At 40.0% G+C, this 16,432-nt stretch overlaps 1 pseudogene; it reads left to right on the top strand.

The window, feature by feature from the left end:
• The first annotated feature begins 3,923 nt into the window (after nt 1-3,923).
• LOC142145728 (fructose-bisphosphate aldolase C-like) overlaps nt 3,924-16,432 on the top strand; it is a 30,951-nt pseudogene continuing 18,442 nt past the window's right edge.

The following is a 16,432-nucleotide window of genomic DNA, read 5'->3' as shown; positions in this document are numbered from 1 at the left end:
GTAATCTGCATTCCTGTAAGTAGGTTTTATTGCAGGACGGTGTACTATTCAGTCGGACTCCTCATGTTGTTGTCTTCTGTGTCGAGGTAGTCTGTACCATGAAACTGACCATCGGGCTTGACTTGCTTGGCAATAGTGACCCAACCAAGCATTCATCAAAATATGCACCAATCTAACAGGGGAATGAAGACTTAAGCAAATACATAGCCTCTTCTCAAAGGTGTATAAAAGGAGGGAGAATAATATAGCTATCAGTGACCGTGACAATAACCATTTAGTGTGTCAATGCATTAACCATTAATCCAATCACGGTATAATAAATTCATTAATATCCACTGCCAGATTAAATCAAATTTCCTAAAAGCATTCAACTCAATAATTGTATTTCTTCCAGTTGGAAACAAAGACCCAAAATGAAATATCTAGTAAGCTTTTCTCTTTTATATATATATATATATATATATATATATATATATATATATATATATATATATATATATATATATATATATATATAATATTGTATTTCCTGTTTTTCTCTTCTTGGCCTTTACAGGTTTTGGGTTGGTAATTCCTCTGTTAGGAAGCAGCATTTATTTAAAACAAAGAGAAATCTTCATTAGTATGTTTTGACCAGTGTTCCTACTTTCTTTATTTGGTTTTGATTGTCCTCTATTTCTTTTCTACTAAAATAAACATGTATACATACATTCATCTTGCATTGTGCTTATGACAATTACATAATGCTTTCTATACTGTCAAACACTCTACATTAATGCAAACAGTATTATTCATCCACTAAGCATACTGCACTCTCCATACATCTCACTTGCTCTCTATCTAAACTCCAAACTGACTCTTTTTAATTGCTACCTCCCTGACCTCAAGGGGTCAACAATTCAGAGTTCCATGTATATATAATTCTAATAACCTTCTTACCACCTCTCTAACTTGATTAGTTTCTATATGTGAATTGACAATATAATTTGAAGATGCCATTATGCAATAGGATAGTGGCCATCTCACATGTTTTTCAAGTTGCAAAAAGTCTTGCAGTCTTTCCTCTCTATCAACTTCAATGTTCCTAGGAATTTGTCCTCAATATTGTATTACTTCAGTATATTTTTGTAAACCTATTTCACTTTTCTAGCCATATCTTTGTTAGCCTGATAACCAGCATTAATGAAATACCATTCTATAGTGTTCTTCTTGGTTATTCACAATGTCACTAGCTTCTCAAATGTTCATCAATTCTTTCTGACAGGATCCATTTAGCTTTTTGCTCTTTTTTTCAGGAAGTAGTATCCAGAACCATGTACATAGGGAGTCTTTCGTCACACCCAAGTGTCAAATAGAATGGGGTGTATCCTATAGAAAAGTGCACATTACTGTTGTAAATATATGTAAGTTCAGGCAGCAGATTTGGCAAATATTCTGGGCTTTTTACCTGTAAGTAGTGCTCTCAGGATGTTTTAATGTTCTATTCACGCTTTCACAGAAGCCATTTTGTTTGTGGGGGGTAGAGAAAAAAATGTAACATTGCTCCATCACAGTCAGAAATCAATCAGGATTTTCTCTGGATACCTGTACTTCTGTATAATTGTTTTCTGAAATTTTTCTGTTGTTGTTTTGCAAATCATATATTAAAATCAGTGTAGCTACAGTATATTTGTAATACTGATCTACAATACTTCTGCACACATACAGTGTCTCACCCTTTGACAACAGAAACCAATTTTTTGGTCACCATTATCGATTCTCTGGCATTGGTAGGATTGCCATATAGTCTCGCCCCCTTGGTCCAATCCTGGCTATGCACTAAATTTGTTTTGATTCCGACGATCCTTAATTAGCACAGAGTTGTGATCCTTTTCTCCAATTACATCATTATCAAGGACAAATCGATGGTGACTGTAAAGTGCTCTCATTGTTGTATTTCTCTTTTTAACATTGTGTTGGGATGCTGATTCATTGCACCATACATACATTAATAAAAATAAGAACTCTTTAAAGAAAGCTGTTAATATGCATATAAATCTAAACAGTATAAATGAAGCATCATTTATACTATGCTGGCATATTACGAAGCCTCTAAAAATTTTGTTATTTATTAAATATCCTGTTTTGTTTAAAGTACCACAATACAATTAGTAAAACTTGTATTGTTAACGTTTTAATAATAATTATCTATAATAGATGTAATCAAATCTAAATTCAAAATTGGAAACATTGTAATTAAATCATAGGTTTACTGTATTGTTGATGGTGGTATGAACCTTGACGCATAAAAATAGCATAAGAAACTTTTAATAAAAGAGAACAACCATTAAAATATAATTGTCCATTATGTTGGTTGAAACAACACATGCTGTGATATTGTGTCAATATTGTTCAATAATGTCTACAATATAACATTTTCTTGTGACCATTATTAGAGCATAGTATAAAAAACTATTTTTCATTTTAAGGGGGAGATCTATTAAGGGTCAATTTTTATCAAGTCCCCTATTTTTATTGATTTACGCAGTGATTTGTATATCACCTAATTTACTAAAGGTAAATCATCATAGAAAAAGGCTTAGAGTTAGGTATAATACTATCTTCATCATGTAAATCTCCACTTTTTCAATCCACCACAGGAATTACAATCAAAAAAGCATTGTGAAGTTTGTGATTTCAGCATTGTGAAGTTTGGAGCAGTGGAAATCTATTTAAAGGCGATCTGCAAATTTGCAGTTAAAATCTCCAAAAATGATCTCGCTGTTTTCAGAAAATCGAAATTGCCTAAAAACCAATAAGATGAGTGAAGGTTTTTTTAGATTCAGTAAAATCTATATTGAAAGAATACTGTCTGTGAGAGTCAGCATGCAGCTGGACCCCCCCTGGCCTGACTCAAAAAACGGTATATATTCTAATCTTTTCTATTTTTCAATACTTTTCTATTTTGGAAGGGTCAATCAGTAAAATCTATATTTAAAGAAGGCTGTTTGTGAAGGTCACCAGGCCCAGTACCTGGCAGTAGTACTACTGTCATGACCTCAACTAGTAAAAAAAAAGGTCCTCAACCATTTGGAAATGTGAGGATGGGAATCCATGATTGCAAAGAAACATCCTTGTGTGCGGCAGCTACTGCAGCTGAGGGGGGGAAATCTATTCAGAAGTGGAGAAAGACGAGTAAGTATTTTACGCAATTATCTGTGAAGCAAGCATTTACAAGAATAAACCAGTATGACATGCTGCATCCTGTAATACAGCAGATCACGAAAGCCATGACAGCTATGTTAGCATTGGATGGGCGCCCAATTTCCGCCATCAATGCAATAGGTTTAAGACAGTTAGTTGAGGTCAGGTGTCCACGCTATAAAATTCTATCTCAATTCCATTTCTCCAAAACATCAATTGCTCAGCTGTACTGGGAGGTTAAGCAAATAGTCATTCAATCCCTAGAAACTGCCATTGAACCAACAGTCCACTTAACTACGGATATGTGGACAAGCAGTCTTGGTCAAAGCAAAGACTTTATGACTGTGACAGCCCACTGGGTAGGTGTATTGCCATCAGCAGCAGCAGTGCGGGTAACTTCACCTTCATTCTCCTCATCCTTTCTGCATAGTAGATCTTTAGTAATTTGTAAAAAAAAATATTAAACTGTTATCTATTCTGTCCAGTTCATTTACCAGCAACCAAAACATTCTCTTTTGTGAGGTCCCAAACAAATCAAGTACTTCAGTGACAAAAGTGGCAGTTCCTGACGCTGAATTGCTTGATTTGTTAAACTATGTGCATGTCCTTTTTATCATATGGGTGGGAGGTCTCAAGGATAATTTTTCTTGCACTATTTTACATTTTAGCCTTGGTCTATCAGCTTGTGGACAACAGTCGACAATTCAGGTGTCAACAGAATTAACAGGTCGCCAATTGACATGGTGGACAGTAAGATTAGGTAGACTATTCAAATGTCGACAGTATTTTTATAGATATAGAGATAGGGATATTGTTAAGGACAGATCTAGGGACAGGTGTAGGGACAGAGATAGGGACTGGTCTATGGTTAGAGACAAGTCTAGGGATAGGGACAGGTTTAGAGTTAGGTATAATACTTTCTACATTTGTATTGTCAACCTAATGAATATTGTCTACATATCAAATGTTGTTCTAATAAATCTATTGATGGGCCTGATTCAATAAGGAAAGTTAAGCAAAAAATTGAGTAAGTTTTCTTACTCAAGTTTTCTGGACTAAACAAAGTTACAAGGCAAGGGGTGCAAATTTCTTATTTTGCACATAAGGAAAATACTGTTTTTCATGTACCACACAAATACTTGATAGCTTATTTATACACTGGAATTTAAAGTTGATCTAGGACATGCCCTACCCCAAATGCAAATCTGCATCACATTTTAAATTTACCTCCCCCTCCAATGCAACATGATTTTGTCTTATTTACTTTTGCTTAGCTTTCCTTAATGAATCAGGATTGATGTCATTATATTGTTGACTTTATACCCTTATCTATTCTGTTGCCCACCAATCATATTATGTCCATCCTGTAGCTGTCGAAAACATGTATGTATCACACCAGTGGCCCCAAGTACAATGCCATCTTGGACCATTTAACATTGTGCCCTTATTGTCTCATCATCTGTAAAATAATGTCTACTGATGCAGATACTGTCTGTCTAATGAGCTCTGATACTGCTGTCCCCTCTCCAATATATTTGCTGCTGACACTCTCCAATGTATTGCTGCTGACTCTCTCCAATGTGTCATACATACTGCCTAACAGGTATCTACTTGGTGTATCTTCTATATAGAAAATGTAAGTGATGTAGACATCTTCAATGAGGATGATGATCAGTGACCACTGTTATCCAAATGCCCAAGATTCATTTGTTAACATTCCTATCTAATCTCCAGTTGAACAACTAATAGCTAAAATGTTGGGTTTTGTGGGGACCAAACAAATTAAGCACTAAAGCCACAAAAAGACTGTTGCTAGGATGCTTGGTTTGTTAGGTGCATGTCCTTTTTAACATATGAATGAGAGGCCCCAAGGAAAATGCCATCTTGCACAATTTTGGCCCCTCCATTTTCCCCCAAGAATCTTCTGAAGCCTTTGTTACATTCTTGCACCAAAAATAACTTTTGTAACTTATTGTAATGCCTGTTTCAGTATGTTTCCTGTGCTGCCAACTGACAACTTGACTGCTGGTTGGTTGACCAATATGCCAAATTCTGTTTCTTAATTTCTCAGAATGTGGACTTTCAAATTCAATTGCTTTGTCTTGTCAAGATAGATGTTTGGCATCAATGTGAGTTACATACTTATTTGTGTGAGAAGGCCAACTATTGCCCAATCTGAACTGTCTGGTTTACATATTACCTAGCCTATCAGTTTCATCCTTTAAAAGCTATAAAAATATTTAAAAATATTTTTATATACATTCCATATTGATATACATGACATATATTATACATGCAATATTTGTATACTTGCAAATATATATGAGTGATGAGTCCTCTTGTTTGATTCACTAGAGCAGCATAACACAAACCATAAAAGGCACTTATAGTAAGACAAGGTGTTTGAAAGCTCGACTCTTGGCTCCTGATGAATACTCGACCCAACGATAAGTGCATAATACATAAATAGGTAAAGTGCAGGCCACCTTCGTCTATTTAGTTTTACCAATGTCTGTATTATCTATATTAATTAACTGTTCTACTTCTACAACTCTCCCTCCAATGACTGCTGCCTGTTTCTGTAGCATAAGTGTATATGATGGATGATCTGTTACTTTCTTTCTTGATTATGAAGTAGATCAGAGAGTAGAAAGGTATCATAAAAGTAATCCTCATTTAATGAAGGTACTTATGATTTTTAAAGTGCATTTTTGCAAGGCTGCCAGATCACCAATTAAGTCCCTAGTCTAGGGCTTGTATCTTTTATAAAACTGCCATGTATTTCTACGATATCTTTATGCCACTGCTCTGAAACTAATTGTAGCCTGCCAGACCGCTGTAGACTTTGGTCAAAATTGGTGAAAATCAGGACTGTTGTGAGGGGATCATTACAAAAGAGATTGGAAATTACTGAAAATTAATGTTAATTATTTAAATAGTAATGTAGGAGCAAAACAAAAACAGATCAAAATGACATTATTTCACCTACTTTTCACAATTTTACAATTTTAAATTAAATACAGATCAAAAACCAAAACCTTTTGCATGTGTTCAAAAAAACTGATAGCAAAGCCAAAATAAGAAGTTGGGGTAGAACCAACACTAGTTTCGAAAGCAAAACACGAGGGTCAGCGCACATCTCTAAAATATATATATATATATATATATACATATATATATATATATATATATATATATATATATATATATATATACATACATATACATTCTTTTCCACCGATATGCATCGATGCATTGTAAGGTGTTCTTGGAGTGAGTTGGTGGAGGGGCTTCCGCAGGGCAGCAATCAGAAATTGTGGGGCTCAGCACAAATGAAACAGGCAGGGCCCTCCTACCTGCTGCAACCCTCCCCCCCCCCCACACACACACATACTGCGTGAAAGATGGTACTGATCTTGCAAAGTGGAAATTTGTACTCAAGGTTAGTGAGCACACCCCCTTTTCCCTGGCTATCATGGAAAATGCCAACGGAAGCACTCGTTATGCGACCATCTGCCAGCTGAATGGTATTGTTTCTATTGTAGAGCCAGAGATCCTTCCTGATGGAGACCATGACCTGAAGTGCTGTCAGTATGTCACTGAGAAGGTTCTTGCTGCTGTGTACAAGACTCTAAGTGATCATCTTGTGAACCTGGAGGGCACACACTGAAACCTCACATGGTAACTTGCTGGTCATGCTTGCCCAAACAAATATACTGCTGGGGAGATTTCTGTGGAAACTGTAACTGCCCTTCATTGAACAATACCCCCTGCAGTCTCAGGAGTCACTTTCCTTTTGGTGGACACAGTGAGGAGGAAGCTACTATTAGCCTGAATGCAATCCGCAACTGTCCCTAGCAAGACCTTGGTCTCTCACTTTCTCTTATGGGCATACTCTGCAAGCCTCTGCTCTAAATGCTTGGCGCGGGAAGAAGGAAAATAAAGTGCTGCTTCTGAGGAGTTCTTGAAACGGACAGAGTCCAATGGACTTGCAGCCTGTGGAAAGTATGAGCACAGTGGTGATGAATTGGGACCAGCTGTCCACGTGAAGGATGGGATCCAGTACAGGTCTTGCAGTGTAATGTACTTAGTTATGTTAACTATTTTCCTACTAGATCTCTTATTTCTAAAGATCTCCTCCTCTAACAGGCCAAATGTTTAGAGTGAAAAGAAAAATGTGACACTTTCTCTTTACAATATGTTATCTAATTTATAATGAATATAAATGTCTCTGATAGTCAGTTGAAGGAAAGAAAGGACTTACAGAAAAGAAAGAAAAGTACTTACACAATCCAGAATGAAAAAAGTTGTTGATTCCTGCAGCCCCTCTTGATCGTTCTGTCAAGTCAGCAAATTGGAAAAAGTCATTTCAATTAAAATCGAGCAAACTTGGTTGTCTTTGTCTGAAAAGATGTGTAGAGCACGCTACGGCGTGGAAGGGCGTGCCCAGCCGCAACACGTGGCAACAACAGCATTTACGCTTTTACATACATTCGCACAAACACGCACATTTGTAAAATAGTACACATTAATCGTAGTTGCAACACATAGTTATTTATGTCGAAATATGGTAGTGTTTATGTGTAATATTATAAGTTATATGCATATTAATGATACATATGGTTCAGGTTAAAAGAAATGTGTCATGTCTAATATCATATTAATCTCCTTTACATCAGCAGCTGCTCGGTGCATTCGGTGAAGAGATCTCACATTGCATACTCTAGTTATTGATGTTAGGGAATAAACCTTTAATATGATATTAACTGTCAAATGCTAATGGACTGATTGTAATTGGAGTTTGGCGGAAAGAACAGAGCAGTTTGGCGGGAAGAACAGAGCTCATCCCCTGGAGAGACCCCCACGTTTGGATTCCTTAGATTGAATCAGCCTATGATGTGTAACCCCCTGGACCCTCCTGATGCCTGGACCAATAGAAGAAAGCTATACCATCTGCATTGTTTCACTGTATCTCTGCTTGCATATAAGCAGTAGCTCTCATGTAGTGTTCAGTCACCTTGACCACAGACTTCAGGACTGAATGACTGTACACTGGATCCAGAGCGCCTGCGATAAGTAACGGCTGTATTTACTATTATTTCACTTGAATTATTCTGCTACTTTTTGAGAATAAATAATTGTGCGTTGGAAACACAAATTGAGATTCGACAATCATTATTGGATAGCGACAAAATGCTCATAACAATTTGGGGGCTTGAGAGTTTGGAGGTTTCGTTGCCGGACGATACGCAAGACCAACGGATTTTGGTTTCTCAACAAGGGGTGGAGACGCGTCATATACGGGTAAGAACGCAATGTGTTCAAAACCTGAATTTTACTCTGTGTTGTGAAACCGAATGTCCGTTTTGCATTATCTAAGGTACGCTAACTGAATCTAAGGACAAAAGAGAAAACTGTTTCTTTCTACTGTCATTGTGCGTTTTAACTGTATTGCATTGCTTAGCGTAAGTGTACTTCCTGCTTTGCGTATGCGAACTTCCGGTAGATTTGCCACGTGGTTAAACAATCGTTTTGATAGTTGTTATACATGCATAGTATAATTACTTGTTAAAACCTCTGGGACATTATTACTATTGTTGGTAACTTTGATTTTCTGCGCAGAAAGGGTGTATGTCATGTGATTTGTTGACTTTAAATACACTAAGGTTTGATCTATTGTTGAATAGAGTGTCAGTTGCTGTCTGATGAGGCAGGTGCCCAACTGGTGTACGGTATACAAGGCAGGTATATCGGGGGCGGAAACTAAGCGAGTTTTCGCAACGTGCACCCAAGGGTAATTGCATCGCTTACTGATAAGCTTTAAGTGTTGCAATTGCAGGTAACAGGGAGGAATTACGTTGGTAAGGCTGGTAATTGACTTTACTGGATGCTACCAGTTGTAATAAACTCAACAGATTTTGTTGGAGAGTGAGGGGTAATCGAGGAGCTGATAACCCTTTAGTCCGCATTGATATTTCTGTATTAGGGGTCCTCGTTCAATACGAGAGGAAGCGAGTGGACGCGGCTTGTAGCAAATACGTTCACGGGCCAGTAAAATATCTCTAGCGGTAGATTGCAGGTAGCAGAGTGTTGAAATTAGTGGCAGGATATTGTGATATTTTTGGAACCCTATTTTTGTGGCAGGATATTGTGATATTACTGGGACCCTATTGTTCAACATGGGTGCTAAGCAGACGCTAGAGGTGGCTGAGGTACTGCCTAAGAAACGGCCTATTGGTTCAGCGAGATTTCTCATGTGTAAGAAATATGGTGCAAACGCAACTGCGTATTGCGACACGTGGGTCAAGATGACCAAAGATTGTGTTAGGCCTTTCCCAACAATAGGGAGTTTTAATGCAGAGGTACTAAATACTGTAAAGGATAAAGTATGGTTGAGTAAGTCAACGAAAGTGAGGAATAAACATAATGATTGTTTGAAATTGTGGCAAATGGAAGGTAGCACGTGGCAGAGCAGCGAATGCACAGCGGAAGTAGACGTGGCAAAAAGCACGCGCACAGCGGAAGTAGCCGTTGAGAACCGTGGAGAACTCAGCGCAAGCGTGCCCCCGCCACCCTATGTGGCGGGGGGGTAAATACAGCCGTTATTAAAAATAAAAAAAGGAAATTGCTAAGTTATGTCCTGTTTTAAGTCAGTTTAAAGCAAGTGTTTCTGAAGAAGAGGATGAACCCACTGTAATTTCAGCCATTGCCCATGCTGTTAATATGTTAGAGGTTCAGCGTAAGTATGGAAAGGAGCAATGGCTGAGATAGGTGAGAGTAGTGTGACCACTAGGAGAGATAATATTCAAAGTACTGAAGTAGCTAACCCTGAAGATAGTGAACCAGTGGGTACGTATCCAGTTCGCACAATATCAGTTCCCAATGGGAAGGCGGATAAGGATGGTGTAGTTCCTTTAAGAAATGTTACAATGCATTGTCCCTGGACTAGATCAGAATTACGTTCCATTATGATTGAATTCCCAGATCCTAGAAAAGAGTTGGCAAAGTGTCAGAAGTTTGTTAAAGACTTGGGAAATGCACACGAACCAACCGATAAGGATTGGCGTGTAGTCTTGAGGGCGTGTCTTCCTCCCAATACTAACATACAACAATTTATTAAAGATTGTTCGTTGGAGGAAGACGACACCTTGACAGATGAGATTAATCAAGAGAATATAGAACAGATTGTCAAATATTTAGCCATCTATTTTCCAGTAGTAGCGAATTGGAGTAAGATTTTCACCATAAAACAAAAAGATAGTGAAACAGCATCAGATTACTTTAGTAGAGCTATAGCAGCGATAACACGGTTCACTGGGATATCAAACATAGGTGAGGACCCACATCACAGGGAAGTAGCTGTAGGAGTACTAATGGATGGTCTTAGGGAAAATTTAAAAACCAGAGTACAAACCTCATTACCTAATTGGAGAGGCATCTCGGTAGATTCCCTTAGGGAGTCTGCTGTGGAGCATGATAAAAATATCTTTAGGAAAAAGGAAGAAAAGAGTGACAAGTAGATGACGGTGAGTATACAGGCATTAGAGGGAATGCATACACGACCACCAGCCTTTAACCCACATAACCGGAAACGCAGAATGTTGAGATGTAATAATTGCAAAGAAGAATGACATATGAGGAAAGATTGTACTAAGGGAAGATATAATCCTAATGAAGGGTCGCATAGATATCCTCCAAGGAGGGATTCACATAGACTAGGAGACTCACACCTGCCCGCGCATATTACAGCAGCAAATGCTGCGCGGGAAAGCAATAGACAGCGCTAGGGGTCAGGTCATACCTGTAGTCTACAGCCAGTGAGGTTAACTGAGAGTCTGAGAGAAGAACCAACAATGATAGTTGACATAGCTGGTAGGAAGCAAACTTTTCTTGTAGATACAGGGGCGGCCAGATCTGTGATAACCTCTCCTTTTAATCTACAGGTGACCAGTAAAACTATTCCAGCTATGGGGGTAACGGGAGGAGTGTTACATTATCCTCTAACTAAACCCACTGAAGTTTCTATCGGGCCCCTGCATACTAAGCATTCGTTTCTCTTAGCTGCAGCGGCACCTACTAACTTGCTAGGGAGAGACTTGTTATGTAAAATGGGATGTGTCATATACTGTACTTCAGATGGTGTGTTCTTAGACATACCAGAGAAGGTCCCGCATGAGGTACAGGATATATTGGACACCCCTCAAAGGTTAATGTTACACTCTACTGTTATAGAACAAAGTCCATCTCAAGTAAAGGGGATGTTGCTGGAAATACCAGGTTCACTATGGACCAGAGATGGACAGGAAACTGGACTAATGGCAAACGTAGCCCCTGTCATGGTAAATCTAAAAAGTGGTAGGATAGCTCCAAAAATTCCACAGTATCCATTAAAACCGGAGGTGGAATTAGTAGTATATCCAGCACAGCAAATAGTCCCATTTTCCCTGTGAAGAAGAGTGGGGGGAGGGGCTATAGATTAGTCCAGGACTTAAGGGGAATTAATAAAGTTGTTCAGAGCCAATTCCCCGTATTGCCGAATCCAGCTGTCATCCTCATGCAAATTCCACCGTCTGCTAGTCATTTTACTGTCATTGACCTATGTTCTGCTTTCTTCTCAGTCCCTCTTCACCCTGACTGCCAATACCTTTTTGCATTCTTCTACCGGGGAGTGCAATACACATGGACCAGACTGCCCCAGGGGTTCATTGACAGCTCCAGTATTTTCTCCCAAGCCTTACATGACTGTTTGCAATCCTTTCAACCCTGCAATGGGTCTGTTCTAATTCAATATGTGGACGATTTTTTTCTGTACTCTGATTCTTTTATGTCATGTTTACATGATACTAAATTGTTGTTGCTCCATCTCTCACAAACAGGGCACAAGGTGGCAAAGGATAAATTACAGCCATGTCAGACTAAGGTCAAATACTTAGGACACTGCCTCACCAAGGTGCTAAGACACCTGACAACTGACAGGATTGAGGCTATACAACACATGACTCTGCCGCAGAGCCAGAAGCATATTCATACCTTCCTGGGGATGTGTGGATACTCTAGATCCTGGATCCCAGGTTTTTCTATTCTGGCATTACCATTGCAGGAACTAGTCTCTTCCTCAAAACCAGAACGTGTGGTACACACAGAAGAGTCAGAGCAGGCGTTCTTTAATCTAAAAGATAGTCTGACTAGAGCACCTGCATTGGGAATACCTGATTATGAAAAACCTTTTGAGCTGTACTGTACGGAAGCTGATGGTTGTGCAGCAGGTGTCCTCACACAGAAACATGGTGACGCTAGCAGACTGGTAGCATACTACAGTGCACAATTGGACACTGTGGCAAGATCACTCCCAACATGTCTCAGAAGTGTATCAGCAACTGCTCTTCTGGTAAGTAAGAGCGAGGACGTAATATTAGGACATAGTTCAACTGTCTATACACCCCATGCTGTATCAGCTCTGTTAAATTCAGCTCAAACCAGACATGTTTCTTCAGCTAGATTCACAAAGTGGGAACTAGCTCTGATGACACCCTCAAACATCACCATCAAACGATGTAGCACCTTAAATCCAGCTACATACCTTCCATATGTGTCTCTAGAGACACAAAGGGTGGGAGGTGAGGAGACCCTGGGTGATGATGAATTTGGCAAGAGTACTGATACGCATGATTGTATGGAACACCTGAACCAGACCTTTACTGCAAGGCCCGACATACGTGACACCCCCTTAGAAAATGTAGATTTTACGTTTTATACAGACGGGAGTTGTCATAGACAGACAGAGACGGGAGAGCTATGTACTGGTTACGCTGTTGTAGAGGATCAGGATGTGGTAGAAGCTGAACCCCTTGGCCCACCTCACTCAGCCCAAGTGGCGGAACTAGTAAAATTAAGGAGAGCGTGTGAGTTGGCAGAGGGTAAATCAGCCAATATATATACGGACTCTAGGTACGCCTTTGGGGTAGTGCATGATTTTGGGGCCCTTTGGCGTCTAAGAAACTTTACGACAGCAGCAGGTACGCCAGTGGCACACTCACAACACATAAAAGGACTTCTGACAGCGATACAGTTACCCAGAATAGTTGCCGTCATAAAGTGCAAAGCCAATACCTTTGAAGAAGACCCGGGGGTAAATGTATGAACATGCGGGTTCTTCAACACCCACGTGTTCAGCGTGTTCGGCGATTAAATTTCAAGCGGCGCTGCATTGTAAAGGGAAACTTGAAATTTAACCTATGACTGTATCGACCGAGACTATGATGGTTTTTCAGACATTAGACATGCAGAAATTAATTGAAATGCAAGATTTGTGTTCCCTGCAGGAAAAAGCGGTCTGGAAGGCGAAGGGATGTGGTCAAGAGTCCTCAGGACTCTGGAGGGATGGACAAAGTAAGCCTGTAGCTCCTCGAACAAATTATCCATCACATGGTCTGACTCACCTGGGTAAAGAAGGTATGTGCAAACTGGTGAGAGCATACTGGTGTGCTCCTGGATTTTCCTCTCAAGCTGGTAAGAAAGCAATGTCATGTCTTGTTTGAGGAAAAATGTCGGGAAAACTATTCCAACTGAGCCATCCCACATCCCTCCTACAGACAGACCTTTTTTTTAGGTAATACAAATTGACTATATCCAATTACCACCGTGCAGGAATCTAAAGTATGTGTTAGTGTGTATTGATGTGTTTTCCGGTTGGTTAGAAGCATATCCACCAGCCACTTATACTGCTGTGTTCACTGAAAAGAAAATTGTACAAGATTTTGTGTGTAGGTTTGGTATCCCTAGAATCATTGAAAGTGATAGGGGTACCCACTTTACTGGCAATATCTTCCAAAATATGTGTAAACTTATGGGAATCAGTAGCAGACTTCACACCCCTTACCGACCACAAGCCAATGGTAAGGTGGAAAGAGTAAATGGTACTATTAAGAAAAGCTTGGAAAGGTAATGGCTGAAACTGGGTTGGCGTGTCCTGAAGCTTTGCCACTAGTCCTCCATAGCATCCGAACCACTCCTTGACCTCCTCTTAATCTGTCCCCCTTTGAGATACTGTTCGGCCGACAACCTCATTTGATTGTGAGTCCGCAAGACGACTTAAAGTGTAATAATGAAGTGACTGTGCAATATCTTATAAAAATAAGCAGACAGCTGAAACAACAACAACAAAACTCAAAATGCTGTCACCTGGTATGCCAGAAATGAACTGTCATGATGTTGAACCTGGGGACTATGTTATGATCCGCAAATTTCTACGTTCAGGTTGTTTAACAGACCGTTGGGAAGGCCCGTACCAAGTGCTGCAGACCAGTACCACATCACTGAAGGTTGCAGAGAGAGAAACTTGGGTCCATTCCACCCACTGCAGGAGAGTAAGTAACCCGGAGAAGGTGCGAGATAAAACTGAGACCAATGACACAGATCTGTCACTCGTTAATCTGTTCCGGGAGACCTAAAGCCTGCAGTCAAGACACCTGAACCAGAGACGTTGCATCAGAACTATCTCAGCGATGGAGTGGCGGTTTTTATTTTTCTTTTGTTCCAGGGTTTTCCTTGTTTTTACTTTTTCTAGGACATTCTATTTTTGTGAAGGAGGATGGAGGACAGAGGAAGGTTCTGGCTGTGATGCGGATGAAATGGAGATCGAGGAAAAATTACTAGAATACTCAGAGCAGCCCATTATCAAGCTTGGTCCAGGGGTTATGAAAAGGTCTGCTAGCTCAGGAACTCGGAGACAGTGTGAGGGGCTATTGTCTGATGAGTATTGTATCTGCAAGTTCTGTGACTCCCTAGTTGAAGAGAGATGCATCCAGCGATGCCAGTCCACCAGTAATCTGAATGTGGGCGGGCATCCTCTGGAGGATTATCACTCCTTGGTGGGTAAGGTCCTAAACCAAACCAAGTGCTAGGTGTGCTCTCACGTGCCGCAGGGGCAGCATAACATAGGACTTGTGCCATTCCCTTTAAACATCTCCGAAGTACTCGAATTGAGGGGTGGGAGGCCCATAGAGGGGAGGTACAATAACACTAGGTCCCCTAGTCTAACGCTTCGACAATACTCTGTAGACAGATCTTTGCTGTGCCTAAATATCTCTTATGCAAAGCGTCTGGAGAATTGGGAAGCTGACCCATCAGATCAGACAATGGCTCGCCACGCTCATTTTAGAGGGAGACTTACAAGGTCACCAATAGGCAGGAATGTTGATGGAAGTCACAAACTAGGGCGTATAACCAAACATAAGAAAGTATCCATTGGAAAAGTCCCTGTAGATAATTGTAAGAATGTCATCCATGCTGACACGTGTCTTGAGCAAATGGAGACACTAGGCTTGGGTAGTTTTATCAAAACTCTATGTGATATAATTAATGTGCATACTGTTCCTTATGTTCTCCCTGATGATGTGTACTTTGTTTGTGGGAGAAAAGCTTATTCCTGGGTGACTCCGAGTTCCAAGGGTTTGTGATTCTTAGCTAAACTGGTTCCTGAAATCATGTCTATTACTCATGAGGAAATGGTTGGTATTCACAAGACTACATCACCACCATATATACACACACAGTATGAACACCGTGGCAAGAGAAATATGATTCCTGGGGAGCAACCCAAAGCTACAAAATTGATTAGTGGATTTCAAGTTATGGTTGCTCTAGATCTCACCAGGACCGCTTGGGGAACGTTAAACTTTAAATATATCCAAGACCTAGCTAAATTAATAGACAATATCACTGAGATGTATGATGACACTTTCAGGTATACTGGAAGGGAGCTACAAGCGTACAAGAAGGAGTTGGTGCAACATAGACTGGTACAAAATTATCTCACCTCTATTACTGGCGGGTACTGTGTGACACTGGCCACCCAGTTTTGTGTCAAATGTTGCACGTACATCACCAATAATACGAATGACCCTAAGGTTATAGACCGAAAGATGGATGAAATTCTGCAACTGAAATGGGAATTTTGAAGGAACCATAATTCTTCGTTATATGAGGTCGGGGAAAAGGTGGCAGGTTGGTTCTCGTGGTTGAACCCTGTGAAATGGTTCTCTGGTCTGAGGGAGTGGGTACAGGAAATGGTTGCTAGTGTAGGTAAGCTCCTTCTCCTTATACTGGGTGTCATCTTAGCAATTGCTTTATGTGTCAAATGTGTTCCTACTGTGTTGAAGTGTGGAAAACAGTCTTCTGGGAGTAACACTGAGAAAGAGACTGAAAGGGTGGTGAGAGATACCGAGATCATGGTCTGTGAAGATGTATT

The sequence above is a fragment of the Mixophyes fleayi genome, chromosome 1, assembly GCF_038048845.1.
Source record: "Mixophyes fleayi isolate aMixFle1 chromosome 1, aMixFle1.hap1, whole genome shotgun sequence".
In the NCBI taxonomy this organism is placed as follows: domain Eukaryota; kingdom Metazoa; phylum Chordata; class Amphibia; order Anura; family Limnodynastidae; genus Mixophyes; species Mixophyes fleayi.
The sequence above is the reverse complement of the archived record's forward strand: the minus strand, read 5'-3'. Positions and strand labels throughout refer to the sequence as shown.